The following is a 19,863-nucleotide window of genomic DNA, read 5'->3' as shown; positions in this document are numbered from 1 at the left end:
CCTTCAATGAAGGTATGCCCATTCACGCATGTCTCCACACAGAAGACACTCTAGCTGAGAATCGAACAGGACAACGTCTTACTGTGAGGTGACAATGCTACAACAGCACCACCACGGCAAGGTATATACTTAATATTATTCAATATTAAATTGGAGTCAACATTATTCAAAGCAATGCAGTAATATTCAATTATATTTATCAAGCAATTTAAGCAACATTGTCCAATATTTCTAATTAGGTGCAACATTTTAAAGCTTAATCTGGTTATTTTGATTTCTTTATTGCAAACAGCAGTCATTAAATTTAACAATGCTTGAAAAAAGGAACTTTATCATGTTTCCCATTTTTAGGAATAACTTTTCTGTGGATGGCTAATAGAGTGGATAATAATGAATACTGTACTTTTTATAGCTACACAGTACTGGAGCATTAAAACTTGTTTAAACCTTGGAAATATAAAAACCATCTGACCATGATAAGCATGTAAATTATTAAACCATTGACCAAAAAAATGTACTAATTCATAACTGCAAAACACAACAATGTCACATTCTTGTCTTTTTCATGCCCTTCATTTTTACTCTTGTCTTCTGTTTCTGCTATTTTTACAACTAACTCATTAGGCCACGTGTATTTTTTAGGTTGAAACTTAAAACAATGGATTCCCCCTCTATTAATTGAAATATTATTTTTATTGTTCTGCTTTTCCATCTGATTAATTTATTAAAATAGCTTTTGATTGATAATGGTCATCATAGACTACATGCAAAAATTCTTCTATTTCTTGTTTTCTATAATTCTGACGTCAGTCTTAGCGTGTTATATTTCATCTGTCGATATATTCATGAAATTAGGTCTATCACTATCTTTGCTTTGTCTGATATATTAATTCGTATTGCGGCCCTTTATAAATAATGGTGTATGACAGTTGTGTTTTTCCCCACTGTCCCCATTCTCTAAACTATGACAATATTTTTATCCCCTAACAAAGCTACTAGAAGACGTGTCCTCCATCTATCAGTATAGACATAAAAATCCAAGGTGTCTCATGGCGGTACAAGAGATAGCCCCTCCCCCATTCAGTTGCTTTATCAATGATAATAGGGAAAGGTGTGTATTGTGTGTCTTAAATTATATTTTTGACATAATTATGGGTGTAGTAAAACAATATTTTGTCATCTTTGAAAGTTTGGCTTCTGATTTTGGCATAAACAAAGAAAGGAAGCAGACTGAATGCAGGGGCAGCTTATCAATGTAAAGTCTCAATCAAGTGAAGAGTATAATCAGTGAATTTTAATGAGGTCACTGAAAGTAGATATGGAAGATGACCGAACAATATCTAAACTTACGAATCATTAGACAAATCATTGTGACTCATCTGGGGAAGAATATAGTGAGCTCATGTAGGATCAGTACATCTCCATGATACTGGCTGAGAAAGATGTTGATGTGGAAAATAATTCTACAGAGCTAAGCAGCCAAATTGTTTATACAGAGCAGAAAATGGTTATGTTGGAAGCTGAAGCAAGGTGTAAAAGTATGAACTTGATTGGGATTTTGAAGGGTGAAGGTGGAATTGATTGTCTGGATGTTCAGCAAATCATGATGAACCAATGGATTGAGAGATTTTCAAGAGATTGCTGGGCACTGAAAAATCTGATAGACTGCAGTTGTTTGTGGCCAATAGCTACTCCAAATATGATGACTGGTAAAGAGGATAAAATTGATAGAACATGTTATTTGTGGATGAGAGAATACCCTTCAGTAATAGACGGGGTTTTGTGGGATAAAGACTATTAATGTCATGAGTTAAGATACAGGCTATTGTTTTCAGCACTTCTAAAGAGTTTATTTTGTATACAGGCATGCAGTAGTTCAGCTGAACTCAGTTAGTGATAGGCTACAAAGATTACCACAACTGAGAGCATATATAAGTAAGGAGTCTGACAAAAATGGAAATGGATAAAAATAATAACTGCATTAATACTGATGAATTATAATAACAGCTGCAAGAAGATCCCAATCCAGGGGCAGTTCAGACTGTTGTTACATATACACTGAAAAATATGTAATGGGAAAAGAAACAATTTTTGGGATACCTTAGTGGATTTTGAATATTGGTAACATTTCTGCTATGATGATCAAGTGTAGTAAAATGAAGGAAATGTCTATACACTACTGTATTTAATATTTGAGATATAGATACGTCATAATTAATTTATAGGCCACTGTAATAAAAAGTCTTCAAAAGGGATAAAATGAGACTTAAAAAGCAGTGGGACATTTAGACTGTGACTGTTACATGATCCTACGTATGTTAACCAAAACTGAAGTGTATGCAAATTTATAATTGTGCTATTATTGAAAAATGTGTTTCGTTAGCATACGTGACTCAAAAGGCATTATATGGAACTGATTATTAGGATGCACAAAAATCGACATTGTTACTGTTTCCTTGTTGTTTCAACTCTTTGTGAGATTGCACATTACTGGCAATAACCAAACTCTCTTTTGTATAAATTCTCTTCTTTTAGACTGCTAAGAATAACTTTTGACTCTAAGCAACAATTGATTGTCACCTTCTTTGTGTCATACATAATTACATCTGGAAATTAGGATCTCTTTATTACTCTTGTCAATTTCTCATTTCCCAACTTTTTTTCTACTACTCTATAAATTTACCAGATTAGCCACATTTCTTATCAACAAACTGAAAAAAGACTACCATGTCACCTTAATCATCTTGAAATAATTTCTCTGAACCCACCACCATCCATTGCTTAAATCCAGCAAATGACTCAAGCTTGATAAAAAATTACAATTGCTACTGGAAAAAAATCATACCACCCCAATGTATGCCTTCTTCCTATCTGTTATATAACAGTGCAATTCTACTTGATCACTCAGTTCCTCTAACAAGTCCATTAGCCAGTCTCCCTTTGTTGAAACAGACTTAAAATAGGCACAGTGTCTCAATATGTATTTCTAAATTACCAAATATAAGAAAAGTTCACTCACATCCCTCAGAATGGAATGTAACTGCAAGGGATTCAGAACAGCCCTAGAAATGTATCAGTCTCAGATGGAGCAGTAATGTATATATTAGTCACTCTCCTCCCATCCCTTAAACACATTTACTTTAGTGTTTCTTAGCATGAGCAAATACTATACTGCTATACATTTCTTTATGTCAGACCATCTGTCTCTATAGCAGGGGTCTGGTATTACAATTAAATCTTTACATATGTGAATATATATATATATATATATATATATATATATATATATATATATATATATATATATATATATATATATATATATATATATAAAAATCTGTGTGTGTATACATTGCAATATGATGGATGGTTTATGACAAACCAGGCAATCACTGAAGTCAGCTTTGTAGTAATTTAGATGGCTTGTGACAAACCAAGCAGTCAGTAAAGTCAGCTTTGTGACTTAAAAATCATATTTATTGAAAAATGCATAAAGTTCAGGAAAGAAATACAGCTCTTGGCAAACAAGTCAGTCTATAGTCCTATATAAATACATTTAATTTTCAAGGAGGTATTTCCACACTAGAATAAGCATTTACTCTTACATGCAGTGTTCCTTTTTAAACAAGATTCTGGCAGAGTTGCTAGCAAAAATAAAACCATACTTAGAGAGACCTCTGGATATCAAAGCTGCTTTCTTCCCACGTTCAGCAACATGAAGAAACAAACCACCTTCACCTTTACTGTCTACCCTAAAATAATAAATTCACTGGTCACTACTGTCACTGTCTGGTACTTTTCCTCCCAAGAATATCCTACAATTGTGTTCTTTCTACCTACTGTTCTGCATGACCAACTTAAATCCACCAGATCCTCCTCAGACTCGAAGGTTATGAATCTGCTGAACACTATGGCACTGTGCCTTAAATACCCAGAGGTGCAACTGTCCCTCATTACCTCTGACATCCTTGACTGTTTTTGGGTTAAGCTCCTTAAAGGGACTATCAACCATAAAGCTATACAACCCTTCTAGGTTAACATATTTGGATCATACTTATTTGAAAAAAAAAATGTAACTTTAGCTGCCCTGATGTACTGCAATTTAAAGAACAAAGTGAAGGAGTGCAAAGTGTTTTATAGCTGTATCACACTTAGTGTTGCCACACAGACTGTCCAGAAGCTAAATGTACCTTTGATAGACTAACATCTTTAAAAAGCTGTTAAACATTTCATTCTGGCACTACAATGTGTTTTATAGTTTTTAAAGTTGTTACCATTTCATGGTGGTGCTATGTATGCTCAACATGAGATTAACGTGGTTCCATTATGAAAGGCCAAACACAACATGCCAACAAACCACATCACCAAAATACCTGAAACACCACAAGAGTAAAAACTATGTGTTTTTTTTTTTGATAGGGAAAATCCTCCTATAATCTCATGTGGGAGGCCAAGCCCTCACACCTCAAAAGTTATATATGCCAACTCAGTTGCACAAACAATAGAATCACCACTGTTACATGCATAGGTATTTAGTGATTTCCTGTGTAAAATAATCACTATAATTTTGATCCTAGAAATCTTGTGACTCCGGTACCTGATGTTCAAGGAATGTAAACTTAGCAAGCAATAGCTAAGCACATTATGCAGGGCATTATTACAGGGTACCTGATCATAACCAGCTTATTATGTGAGCTGAAGAGGATAATTCTGTCATCCATGCTAAGAACACATAATAAAAGGTAATTTATGATCGATGACTCAATCATAATTCTTCATAGTGCAGAGAGCTTTATCTGCCCTGTGCACTACCACCTACAGAAATGCTGGGAATACTGCATGCCTCCCTAACCCCACCCAAAGAAAAATACAGTCACTGCCTGTGCATCCCTCTCATGTTAGATTGGGGTGAAAGCAGAAGTTCAGATGGCCAATGGTCATGTATTTTGTGACTGCTTTCATATATGTACATAGCATGCCTTCTCACACCTCACCCCTTCCTTTTCAAAGACAATCACCACTATATGTGCCTGGTGTGAGATTGTGACGAAAGCAGAACAAAAATAATGACTACAGTAATGAATTTCACTTTGTTGCTAATATACAGTACACTGCCCCTGCATATGCTATAGTAACTGGTTTTGTACACCTCTGAGGTATGTGAGAAAAGTAAAAGAAACAATGACCCCGTCACCAACAGAAGCTATAATGACCTCTTCTGCATACCTCTAAGGTTTGACTGTGATGAGAATTAAATAAGAAATTAACACACAATCACCAGCTCCCCACACAACCTTCAGCAACCTTATAGACACACATCTATGCAGGTGGGTGTGGTCGTGGATAGAAGCTATCACTAAGTCCATGTCCAAATCCATTTATACATTGTGACATATGGTGGCCATCAGACTCCTAGAAGCTCTAAGTGTCTGAATTTTCTGTAATGTATTTTATGCCTTACTTTTGAAATATAATTACTTGGTAACTGCATTTTTAACTGCTACACACAGAAGAGTTATGTAAATGCCCACCATTATTGTATGTGTGCATAAATAAAAATCAGTGATATTTTTTTACAGACACACACACACACACACACACACACACACACACACACACACACACACACACACACTTAACATAACCATAGCTTTGCAATTATTTCTACAAATAGCAATACACTGTGCAACACTTGAAGTGCCCCAACAAATCAGTGACTATTGCTTAGTAGTCATCAAACAACAGCAGGGGTGAGTCAATTTTATTTATCGAGGAGTAATGTATACCTTTCACTGTCCCTGATTTTGCCTCATAAATTATACTCTGTCCCTCATAACAAGTTTGATATTCTAGTAAACAATTCAGGATTATAGTCAATAAATCCAGATACCAGGGTTTTTATACTTCTTGTTGTCCAAAAAATGCATTTTGATGCAAAATATGTTATTCTATTAGTTTTTAAGTAAATTGGAGTAATATTTAAAAAGTGTTCATGATTTTGAGCCTTTATTCTGATATTATCTATGGCTTTGACCAGACTTCTTGAGCAAAGACTTTGAAAGTTACAGTATCTGGTGTTCTGCCAGCATTTATAAGATGGGTCTATATTATAATATTGAAGTCTTACAACTTTGAATGTTATAATATCTAACCCAGTAGAGCGAAATACCAGAAAACCGAACAGTCAGAATAGCGAATTTTTTTCCAGGGAAAAAATTTGCTTTTCCGACAAACATACACACAACACAAGCACACCAAAATAAATAATCCACACACACATACACTTCACAAAACCCTACACTAAACCATACATACACCACTAGCTATCCACTTACCTTAACCCAACCCTAACCCTAAGGTCCATCACTATCGCACACTCACCTTACCCGCTCCCTAACCCTAACTCACCTACCCCACCTTAACCCTCATGTCCACACAACTGCACACTTACCTGACCCATGCCCTAACCCTAACTCACCTAACCCATGCCCAATCGCACACTCACCTTCATTCGCACACTTACCTTGACCCAGTCCGTAACCTTCGCTCCACAGTCGAGGAAATAGCGAAGCTGCAGAAACGGCCCACCGAATACTTTCCCTAGGAAAGTATTCAGTGTTCTGCAGCTTCACTATTTTCAGTGTTCACTCTACTGGGTTTGATATTATAACATTCGAAGATGTAAGACTCCGATGTTATAATATAGACCCTATAAGACTTCCTGAAAGAAGAAGAAGAAAAAAAAAGACATCCTTGAAGACAGGAAAGCATCAGCTCTTCTTAAAACCCAAGGTAAAATCTGTGATGGGTCACTCTGCAATGGGTCACTCTGGACTGCTCATTTCTAGCACTTACCTTGCTCATGTTCATTCACTGATTACAAGCTTTATCCTAACAGGATCATACCACAACCCATACCCAACTTTGTTTTGGATAAAAAGCGTAATCAGAAAATTAATATTTTTTTCCTCCTCAGTTTTCCTCAACCAGCAGCAGCTTTTGTGGGTCCACCTCACAATCAATGATGATTAAGAGGCCACTGCAGCCATGGGTACTTCAGAAGCATAAAGCTGGGGCTATGATGTTAGTTTTAGTGAAGACACTGTCCATCAGCAAGATTTAACTAAATCAAGAATACTATGTCGGTGATAAAACCTTTAATGAAATTGTGAAGTGTTTTACTTGACAAAACGCTGTTACTATAAGCAGAGATCCCTTTGAATTTTTAAGGAGATTTAAATAAAAGTTATTATTAACCACATAGCTTATTAATTAGACAAAATTTCTGTATTAGCTTTTGTTGGTTTAATAAGCATGTTATAAATTATCAAAATAAGATAACTTGCTCTGGTTGGGGGCCCCAGCAACCACAGGGTTCACTTGCCTAAAGCCAGTTATGAGTGCATTATTTTTTCAGTCTGCTTTAGTCATTCCTGCAAAGCTTTTGCAGGGACATTAACCACTATCACTCATCCACAAACATACTGCAAATGGTATTAATGCAAAAGTACAATTAACAAATGATCTGCCTAATGGTTCCACCCTGAGCTACAGCTGAAGACATTTCCATAATAGTAATGACATCAAAGTGAATAACAAGTGAGTAGAAATGCCTTCCTCTCAATGAAAGGACAGTGACTGCTAACAGGATCCCCCGGATTCAGCAAGCCCTGCACAGTGTGCAGGAGTAGTGCAGGAGCTCCAGCAGGCAATATGCCTGCCGTGCGATCCAGGAATAAGCTGTAGGGACGTGCACGAGCGCTCCTGCACTAGTCCTGCACGGACTCGGCTCTTGTATGCAAATCACCCCATTTACAGGTGAAATCCATGCAAATGAGGTGAATTTGAGATCCAGGAAGCTGGAAGCCAGCCGTGCAAGACTAGTGTAATCTGCAGAAATGTACTCGGACAGTAACCGAGTACATTTCTGCAAACTACAAAACGAAGCCATGGCAGCTCCAAATAAAGGGTGGATATTATGTAGAAAGCATGCCAATGGACAAATATATGGTCATTGGCATGGAAAACAGTTGCAAAAATAAAAATAAAATCAACTTTTAAATTTTTTAGCCGATCTCGGCTGTTTAAGTGTAGGGCAGCAGCGCACAAACAGGAACAGGTGAAAAATAAGAAAAACACCTAAAATAAGCATTCTAACCAAAATCACTATTTTGCCATTATACTCAATGGCAGGCAGAAGACAACATGGCCAGTGAATTGTGGTTGCTAAGGGGAGAGGCTCAGTGTGGGACCGGTAATAATGCATCAGCCGGCAATCCTATGCAAATGAGGGGAATGATACTGAATCACAGATTTCCCCTGCATGCTAGTCAGCACCCAACAGTGTAAGAGCAGGAATAGCTTGGTGCAAGCCTAGGAGTTAGCTGGCATCATGGGGGGGGGGGTCAGGAATACTGTAAGTGGATTGGAGCCCTGTGGCTTGGGTTTGACCTTAGCTTAGCAGAGCTAAGCAAGGGTGTGTCTGAGGCTGCCTAGCACTCTTTATATTGCCTAAGATGGTGTGTGTGCTGCGCGCCGTGTTTAAAGGGAAAAAGTAAACCTGGAAATAGCAGCTCTGTGCAGATTTGAGGACTGTGTTTGCATGGCGCGCCCCCAGGCTTAAAAAGGAAGGCAATGGGAAGGGAAAACAGCAGCAGGAAGGTAATCAGGGAAAACTAGCATAGCTGGCAGGTGAAATGTATCAGAATCAGTCAATTAAAGAGGCAACAGCCCAACCCAGAACATTACTATAAACTATGCAAACACCTTTTCCTTTGGTTTTCCCACATACTCTACACCACCAGTGTATACAAGCGGGGGAATTTTAACAAACAGAAACAACAAAATGATAGGGGCTGCAATAGCTATCACACAACAACATGTGAAAGAGGCTGAGGGTGGTGAGGATATGAATGCTGTTGACCAACCCACAGTGAGGAGACGGAGAAGACTGTACAGACCCAGGGTAACCTACCAGGGGCTACATGAGCTGGAGATAGTGGAGCACTATAGGGTGGACAGAGACCTTCTACAGCAAATTGTTGAGCTGTGCCAGCCATGCCTCACACACAGAACTAACAGAGGGGAACCCATCCCAGTGGATACCAAGGTATATGTAGGCCTAAGAATGCTAGTTACAGGTACCTTCCAAAGGCCAAATGGGGATATCATGGGGATCTCACAGGCATCAGCATCCAGGGTATTCCACCAGTTCCTGGATGCCATGTCAGCCATGGTTGATAACACCCATCAGAAATGCACACACACATGAACAAAAACTCCATAATGAGGCACACGCGCAGACCAACATTATAATAGAGTGTGTGTTTGGGATGCTCAAGTTATGGTTCCAGTGCCTGGATACATTCGGTGGAGCCTTGCAGTACTCACCAGCTACATGTCCTCAAATTGTCATTGTATGTGCCATGCTACAAAATATGATCCTGTGGAAACAGCTGCAGCAGGAACAGCACAGGCCAGGGCCACACAGCCCCCCACCATTGCCAAGGCCTGCACAGGCACAGAGTGACCCGGAAAAAAAACAATCTGAGCCTGCCCCAGTAGGTAGAAGGAGGCATGCCCAGTATTCCGTGGCCTCAGCAAAGAGGCAACACATAGCACAAACACTGACACAGGAGGGACCCAGGGAATGACACCTCTCTCTGACTCACACATATAGTAAAAGGGATGCCAAACATGACACTACCTGTGCTCAACCATGTGTAGGGAGTGTACTATGTGCATTTGACATAGGCAGGCCTCCAGCACCATCCTCAATACTGGCACACCCACAAGGTAAGTCACTCACCTTACCAATTGCCGAATGGAGTAGTATGTGTTGTTACCTGTATCTATGGTATGGATGTGAGCATGCAAGGGAATCATGTGGCCGAATAGGATGCCAGCAGATAATAGACTCCTATAGTGGCAGCATGAGATCTGTAACAAATACTGGTGTCACCATAGTAGCCAGTACTACACATGATGACAAAACCCACTGCAGGAAATGTGCTGGGCCACATGTGTGTCCATATGACACATGCATGCTGGTCAGGGAGGTTCACACACCCAACAAACACAATCAAAGGCTGTGCTAAGGCCTCTGAATTATACCTGTGGGTAACCTCCCCCCGAGGCATACACAGGCAGACTACATCAGGTCAGGCAGTGGGATATTAGTTCTGAAGGGCAGAAAGTCAGAAACTAATATGTAGGTTAATCAAACCTAAGACCTGCAGTACACTGATATGCCTCTAGTCAGCATGATAGGTTAGAAAACAGAATGAAATGGAGTACCTGACATACCAGTACAGTCATAGCAAATGTGTACAAGTGTCAGGTGTGCCCCCGCCATCCTATGTAGACATGTAGTAACAGTCAGGTGTGCCCCCCCAATCCTATGTAGACATATAGTAACAGTCAGGTGTGCCCCCAATCCTGTGTAGCAATGTAGAAACAGTTAGGTGTGCCTCCCCCAAAACCTATGTAGACATGTAATAACAGTCAGGTGTGCCCCCCAATACTATGTAGAAAAGTAGAAATGGTCTGGTGTGCCCCCCCCCCACAATCCGATGTACAAATGTAGTAGTAACAAGCAGGTGTGCCCCCCAATCCTATGTAGACATGTAGTAATAGTCAGGTGTCCCCCCAAATCCTATGTAGAAAAGTAGAAACAGTCTGATGTGCCCCCCATCCGATGTACCCATGTAGTAGTAACAAGCAGGTGTTTTCCCCCATTCCTATGTAGAAATGTAGTAACATGTATGTGTACGTATAATACCAGTGGAGATCAGATGCCCAGAGGTGGCCAAGGTAGCAGGATAGCCCACTAATGCCGATGACAGGGCCAAGTCCTCACAACTGCAGTGCCAAAGACAATCCCCCCCAGTATAACACATGCTAGGAGTAAGCCATTGTAAATGTATGGTGGTAATGTGCCACCATCTGAAAGATAGACATGGCATGGCTGTTGGCCTAGATATACAAGCAGTATACAGGGAAATCTACCCCAGATATACAGTATATAATGTGTAACTGTGAAATGGACACACCCTTGGAATTGTACATACAAGTTGTTGTTGTGTCTTTCGGTTTTCCCTGTTAGGAGTCGTCACAGCGAACTCTGGTCCGCTAATGATTGGCAGTAGATTTTTATGTGCCAAGTTAGGTAGGAGTTCTAATCACAGACATGACAACTGTGTGCGTGTGTGTGTGTGTGTGTGTGTGTGTGTGTGTGTGTGTGTGTGTGTGTGTGTGTGTGTGTGTGTGTGTTTGTGTAGGAAGCAATGCTTTTTAGGCTAGTCACACTCACTACAATTCAAATGCCGCACTTTGGCAAGGCTGCTGATGTCTTTCACTTTGAAATACACCTTTGGGAAAGATGTAGCCCAATAAGCTCCGTGGCACATCCTATAACTGTACTAGTGTAGTGTGATAAACTAGATAGGTAGGTGTTCTAATCCCAGACATGGCAACTGTGTGTTTGTGCGGGTGTGTCACTGTCTGTGTAGGGAGCAATGCTATTTAGGCTAGTTACACACACTACAATTCAAATGCCACACTTTGGCAAGGCTGCTGATGTCATTCACTGTGAAATACACCTTTGGGGAAGGAGTACTCCGTAATCTCCATGGTGCATCCTATAACTGCGTAATACTGTAGTGTAATAAACTAGTTAGGTAGGAGTTCTAATCCCAGACATGGCAGATGTGTGTGTCTGTGCTTGTCATTTATATCCTGTGTGGCGGTGGCTGCGAGTGTTTAACAACTAGACTCATTGTGGAGTGGGTTTTGCAAGTTTCTTATATGGTGGTCCTAATATGTCACAATGTCCACCTTACAAGGATAACGGATGTGAAATAGCCGAGAGGCTGGGGTGGCAATCCATACCACTACATGTGACATCAAGGCCTGGCAAACAAAGTTAGCAACCCTTGTATTACACAGAGAACACTCTCAACCCATGTCTCATACACAAACATACTTTCCTAGGCAACAACTGCTATGTTGGTAGTACCCTACATATTGCCCACAGATAGTAACCATGGTGTGATTGCAGTGGATGACACAGGGCATGGCACCTTGCCCATCAGTATAATACACACGCACATGCAGACAGTGTGCCTTCATTATGCTCCCCACTGGATGCCTGCAACACCTGTGGTGCCATCAAATGTGACCCACAAAGGACATACCATGCGTTATACACATGCCCTATACGGACAGATGCCACTGACACCAGGGAATACCTGTATCATGCTATCAATGTAGGTGCAGGGTCAACCTGCTGTCCCTTACCTGTTCCCAGCACATGAGGCCAGGACAGGCACATCTGATTATAACAATCTGTGTACACAACATGGGCCAGACACCCCAGGTACACTTCCACATGCCACTGTATATGCATGTGGGATGTGTGCACATCCTAGACAACATCCATGTCATCGACTAAAGAACACATACATGGCAAGCATTAAACAGCAATGGCCACACACAATAGTTACCCAGGTGACTGGATGGTGGCCGTACACAATAGTTACCCAGGTGACTGGATGGTGAATACAATACCCACCTGTGTGGGCCAATCCAGACACTACACCCCCGAGCCACACTGCAGACCATTGTCATGTGGCCTGATTCCAAGGTATACCCTTCACCTAGCCTTGTATAACCTTCTGGCACAGTCAACTACTACACACCAGTGAAGCAATGCATGCATGCATGTCAGTACTGACACCCTGTGACTGTGTGTGTGGTGTATGATGCTTTTGACCACATTCACACTCACTACAACCCCCGTTGGCATACTGAAGCATGCTGTCTGATGTCAGACACCTCCACATACCCTTTGCCCATATAACATCCGGACAACCTCTGGATAACCCTTGTGGTGCATGTGATACCTGCACAGTACTGTATTGTGGCAAACTAACTTGTGAGAAAGTATATTCCTGACCCTGCCAAGTGTGTCAATGTGTGTGAGTCCCTGAGAGAGTGTGGCTTTGTTGACGCTGACACCTGTTTATGCGGACAGGCATGTGTACTACACCTACTATATCGCTACCATATTACTGTTGGAGATGTCACTCACCATCACATATACATTTGGAGAGCTCATCAAAATGTAAGCTATGTGGTGGATACAATAACTCCGTAGACATGTAACAGCAATACATAGTCAGTCAGGGGTTTCATACCCTGTACTGGTAGGTGTGTGACACAAACATGCTTAGGTTTTACTTTCCCACCCCCTCCCTGAATTACTTTATCTCTGTTTGCCTCTCTCACTCCCTCTCTGGTGGATGTGGAGAACTACATCTGCTTTGCTTAGGCAACAGCATGTGTTTTGTAACTGATGCCCATGATCCGCTGATGGCCTCTGCACATATTGCAGCCCTTCTTTAGCTGATTGCATGTGGAACAGCTGTGGTAACATTCCCATAGCCAATTGCATGGAAACACACTCCAATATCTAGGAACATCATATTGGTGTTGGGCCTTTTCATTCATTGTGAGCAGGACCTAGATCTGGTGTTTGGCAAACAGCATCACAGATGGATTGGGGATTTACCTCTAACAACATACACTGTGTAAACAGGCCAACACACAGGAGGGGGATGTGCCTGACATGACTACAGAATGTAAGTGTTGCTATTCTGCATTTGGAGTATTGTCGGTTTAATAGGGTGTGTGTTGGATATGGCTGGTCTACATGTTTAAATACCTGTCATGACAGTGATATGTTTCTGAGGAAACCCCCATCTGTAGGGTCATCTGCAGACTGGGCAGTGTGTGGTGCCTTTTGTTTCTTGTGTTACTCACATAGCACCTATCTGTGAACTGCTGAAACATAGTGTGAGGATTGCAGTCAGTACATGGTGACAGCCATGAGAGTTACTGACTTCATATCTCTTATAGGACATATGTCACAACAAACCCTGTTACAACAGTAAGTATATAAGGTTATCACAGCAACATGTCAATATCGGCCCAGTGTTTGTGCCTCTAGCCACAACTCTGTCAACCTTTGTACATATGTCATGCAGTAAGAGGTGCATATGTTCTGTACACCATAATTTATTGACATCATATCTGATAACAAGCCAGTGAGATATCAGACTGCTACACATGTTATGTATAGTAGGTGTTATATTTGAAGACATAACCAGGGCATTGTGTGGTTGTATATACAGAATTGAGGTCTGTGTACTTATGGTGATTGTTGACAGTGTGTGCATTGTGAATATGTACCTTGGTCTGTGTACAGACTATGGTAGATGTCATTGTTCTTGGTCCTGTTCTATCTGATGTTACATGGTGCTCCAGTGTATGTTATCCTATCAGCTTACATGTTTGTAGGGCCAAACACACACATGTCCCATATCACAGGCAGTCATCTGACCACACTGTGTAATGGCCCAGTATATGTAGGGTTAATGTGTGAGTGGCACATATGAGGATGGTGTTGATCAGATAGTCCATATACTGTAATATTATGCTAGCTTACCATATGTGACTGTGGCTGTGTTCACATTGGTTGTGGTAATGCACTTTTACACAAGTGTCTGTTACTCTGCTGTGACATGCCTGTAGAGCCTGCTATACATGCAGGTACATGTGTATTCCCCCATAAGAAATGTAGGCCAATGTTGTGTCAGTCTGCCTGTAGCCTGCACAGTGCTTTGTCACATGCCTAGCAGCTTAGTGTACTTATCCAATGTGATGTTATGTCCAGATATTTGCCAGATGTATTGTTGCCAGGCCACCATAACAGTTATGTATGTCAGACAAAGCAGTGGAATGCTGTACAGATGTATGTCACTAACTAGTGGGTAGTATGTGGCCATGTCACCTCTGTACCAGCGGTTATTATGTGTCAGGACAGACAAGGGTGTGTAAATACATAACCTATGGGGGCAAATGTATACCAGTATTTACATGATACACCCATCTACATGGCTGTTAACATCCACACTGTCAGGCTTGATCCACATGTCTTGCACTAAGGGGTTCTGTGTATACCTCTGGACTGACAAGAGTGTGTCAGACTGTCCACATTTATTGGCCATATCTCTGCTTTAGTCCACAGGATCATTACTGTGCTAGCATTGGTAATGTACTATGAAGTCCTTAGGATGTCTGTCAGTAGCCAATGGCGCACATGGTAAAAGCAGATGTGGCCTCCCACACACACAACATGTCTGTGATGACAACCCCTATTACAGTAGCAATAGTCTACATATATACCTGCAATACATACCTGACATCCCCTTGCACTAAGAGGTAGGGACTATTGAGGCTGAGGTAGGGCTCCACTCCATGTTCCGGACATATGGTGAACATATATGTATATATAATTATCCATATATCTATATAGATATATACACATATACATATCGACATACATATAACTGCGGTGGTGGTGCTGCGGTAGCATTGACGCCTCACAGTAAGACGTCCTGTTCGATTCTCAGCTAAAGTGTCTTTTGTGTGGAGACATGCGTGAATGGGCGTACCTTCGTTGAAGTTTGTGTGTCAGGGCTGGCAACTCGGCATATAAAAATCTACTGCCAATCATTAGCAGACCGGAGTTCCGCTGTGGCGACCCCTAACCGGGAAAAGCCAAAAGACACAACAACAACAACAACATATCGACATACATAGATGGATATGTATATGTACATATATATATATATATATATATATATATATATATATATATATATATATATATATATACATATAAACACTCAGATATATACATATACATAACAATATATGTCTACACATATACAGATAGAGATACATATGCACATATACTTATGGATATCTACATATATATTGACAGTGATAGGTATATCAGAATAGATATGTATGCACATATAGTTATAGATTTCTACATATATATCTAAATAAATAGGCATATCTGTACACAAAGGATGTGCATACATATATACATATATCTATATATACATATATCTATATATATATATATATATATATATATATATATATATATATATATATATATATATATATATATATATATATATATATATATATATATATATATATATATATGTATATATAGTATATATATATATATATATATATATATATATATGTACATACGAAGAGATGTACACATGGCTATATGTATGTTGCACTACACAGATGTGTATACAAACATATGTATGAATATATATGTGTATGTGCATGTAGACATATATCAACCTATTATATGTATATATCCATATTCCTGTCATGTATAAACCTCATGGTTGTGTATACCCTCCCAGATGTATCTCACCGTATGTATCTAATATGTGTACATTATGATAAAACAACATATGTGATGCAACAGTCATATTAATAACAAGTACTACACAATTGTGGAAGTAAAAGCAATTGTTCAATGCTAATTAGTATGTGTTTTGACCGATATATTGGAAAAACTACAGCTCTCTTCACAGTGGTCATGGCATAGTGGTTAAGTGTTGTGACTATAGTGTACAGGGTTCTGAGTTCAAGACCTGCAAGAGCTGTTCATTTTGTTGGTGGGCAGAACATGGGCTGTCAGATACAGAGTGGTTAGGGCAGTTTTGAGCAGCTTTAAGTGCGTTTGCGCAGGGTTGTGCGAAGCTAAGTGGTGCTAAGTTATGGGTAAACGTACGGGCCCTTACACAGTGTGAGCTTCACTTACCAGTGCGCAAATCAGCTTTGCTGTTATATTGCAGCAATGTTGATACCTGCTAAGCATGGCTTAGCCCTGGTAACCAGTTCACACCACCCAGTATGATAAGATAGCAGGGTAATTACATCTGTAATAAGTGTATGTAATGCCATATACAATACATGTGCCTATGTGCTGCAATTACAGTAGCAAGGGGTGTGAGTGTCATGTCTGGGACACAGATGTATATAAGGCCTGTACAGCACTGTTATCCATATGAATTTGTTACATACAGGGGTAGTAACCCTGGGTACTTGCTGTCACACTGACATGTATTGTATCATAGGTTCATAGGTTCATAGGTTCATACTAGGCTATCTGCCCTGGGGCATTTATAAGCCTAGCCAGAGTGTGTTTTTAAATTAATTTTGCTATGCCCTTTTTCGAGGTTAGTATACTGTGCCTCTGTCTAACAGTGACACAGAAGTGATACCTGGGGTAAACCTACAATCTCCTATCCACTCATCAAGATTCCTCTTGAAGAGAGTCAGTGAGGGACTCTGCCTAACCTGGACTGGGATTTTATTCCAGAGTGAAGGGAGCCTCTGGGTTATGAATCTGTCCCTCCAGCATGTCCTATTTATTTCAGTGCTGAGGTTCAAGTCTCTTGAGCACGTAGCTCGATGGGATTTGGATTTTCTGAGGTGCAGCATGTCCATTAATTCCGGGTTGGACATGGCTTTATACGTTAGGCACAGATCGCCTCTGAGCAGGTGGTATGCCACTGAGTAGAGCTGGAGTTTCTTAAACCGGGCAGCATATGGCATCTGTTTGAGCCCTTTGATCCTCTTGGTGAGGTACTTTTGGGGTCGTTCCAGTTGCTGCAGGTGTCTGGTAAGGTACATCCCAAAAGTGGCATTGTACTCAAATATGGGCCTGATGAGGGATGAGTAAAGAGGCACAATGACCTCCCCTGATCTAGATGTGAATCCCTTCATGATTAGGTGGGCTATATAAAATTTTCTTCTAACCACTTTGGCCACGTGGTTGTCAAATGAGAGATTGCTATCAACTTGGGTCCCCAGGTCCCTAATTACTTCTTCTGTACTTAATGGATTACCACCTATGTGGTAATTTGTGGGCACTTTGTTTTTGCCAAAGGGGATGACTATACACTTTTTGGTGTTTAGCTTGAGGCCATGGCTCTGGCACCAGTTGTCTGTTTCTATGAGGTCCTTTTGGAGTATGCTTGTGTTGGCTGGAGAGTCAATTATGGCACCCAGTTTGCAGTCATCTGCGAACTTGGTCAGCCACAGTCCTTCTGTGTTGGCCTGTATCTCCGAGAAATATATACCGAACAAGAGAGGTCCCAGGACTGAGCCTTTTGGGACGCCACTTGTAACTGGTTTGGAGTCTGACATGGTTCCAGCAATTCTAACCATGTGGGTTCTGTCCTTGAGCCAGTTTGCAACCCATCTAGTGACATAGGGGTTTATATTTAAGCTGGTGAGCTTATCTATAATGCCCGAGTGGGGTATTGTATCGAAGGCTTTTGCGAGGTCCAGGTAGGCTGTGTGGACCACCTTCCCCTCGTCAATGGCCTTGGTGACTGTTTCAAAGAAATCAACCAGGTTTAAGAGGCAGGATCTGCCCTTAACAAAGCCGAACTGGGTAGGATCCAGTGTCTGTAGGTCCCCAATATCTTTATTTATGAGGTCCATGATGATCCTTTCCATAGCTTTGCAGACCAAGCTAGTCAGGCTTATGGGGCGATAGTTTCCAGGATCTGTTGAGGCACCACCTTTGTGGAGAGGGACCACTGTTGCTGTATGCCACACTTTGGGTACATATCCAATAGTAAGGCTGAGATTGAACAGTAGTTTTATGTTTGGGTTTAGCTCTTCTTGGAGTTCATGTAGGACGCAGCCCGGGACACCGTCTGGTCCCATTGATGCTATGTTTTTTGCAGTCATGGCAGTACTACTGTTGACAGTGCTTACCCAGGCAAGAGTAGAGTGCTAAATTTAGTACTGACAACAGGCACACCTGCAGGCATAGCTGGACTCTGAGGCCTCCCTGTTGTATCCCTAGTGTGTGAGCTGTGTCACAGTATATAACCCCTACTGGGTAATGATCCCACATGTGGAATGTAACTGTAGACTTCCATCTGTACAGCACATGTTAGTGAGGGCTTCTGACATGTAGTTATGGCATACATATTGCCGCCAAATGTCTATCTCTCAAAATATTCATCCTACTGCATAGCTACTTGCCAAACTGATGACTGTCAGTCCCTGTACAGATGTGCATGGCAGGTATCCAGCTGGGTTATGTATAGGCAACCTAAGCTTGATTGACGCTGACATATCTGCCCAGCTGTGTAAGAAGTGGCACATATAGGAAATAACACCCTGTACACATCACATGCCACAGGTACTTCCACTACACTACCACAGTCAACAGAACATGCTTGGGTACAGGTCTCCATCACAGACACTAACCATGTGTTGTAATGCATGTTGCATACATATCAACTTGATCACCTCAGTGGCCATGTGCAGGAGGCATCTGGAGGATTGGCTGATGCATATCACTCTCACCCTGAGGGTCACCACAGTAGTGCCTGTCGATAGATTGCCTGCTGCCATATGGCAAGTGGCAGGATACCACTGTACACACAACCCCTACACAGCCCATCTATCCTTGAACAATAGCTAGGTACACAGCCATGACCACCTGCAGTGATGCACCCCAGTACTGACACATGTGTACGTGTGCATGACTGAGTATAGCAGTGTCTGTGTTAGCACACCTGTACTTGGGAATTCCATGAGGGCCTTCACAACCACTGCAACACCCATTGCCATAGTCAATTGTTGCTGCTACTGTATGGGACATTACATGTACCCTGTTAAGCTCCTCTCCATACAAGCTACATGAGCCATGCAGTACCAGCACAACACTGTTGTACAAAGGAGTTGATAGGCATGGGATACTCATTGTGTTCTTGCAAGTGTGTGCATGTGTGCATGTTTGTATATCTGTTGGGTACAGCATTCCGAGGCCACATATTCCTATTACAATACCCATTGCCACACAGTAGTACAGATAGTGATGTTGCTGCCCATAGGTGAAGCATTACAATGCAATACCCTACTATGCATGTGGCATGTGGATTAGATGCATATCCC

Source organism: Protopterus annectens, chromosome 1.part2, assembly GCF_019279795.1.
Source record: "Protopterus annectens isolate FY-2018-M chromosome 1.part2, PAN1.0, whole genome shotgun sequence".
Classification (NCBI taxonomy): Eukaryota; Metazoa; Chordata; order Ceratodontiformes; family Protopteridae; genus Protopterus; species Protopterus annectens.
The sequence above is the reverse complement of the archived record's forward strand: the minus strand, read 5'-3'. Positions refer to the sequence as shown.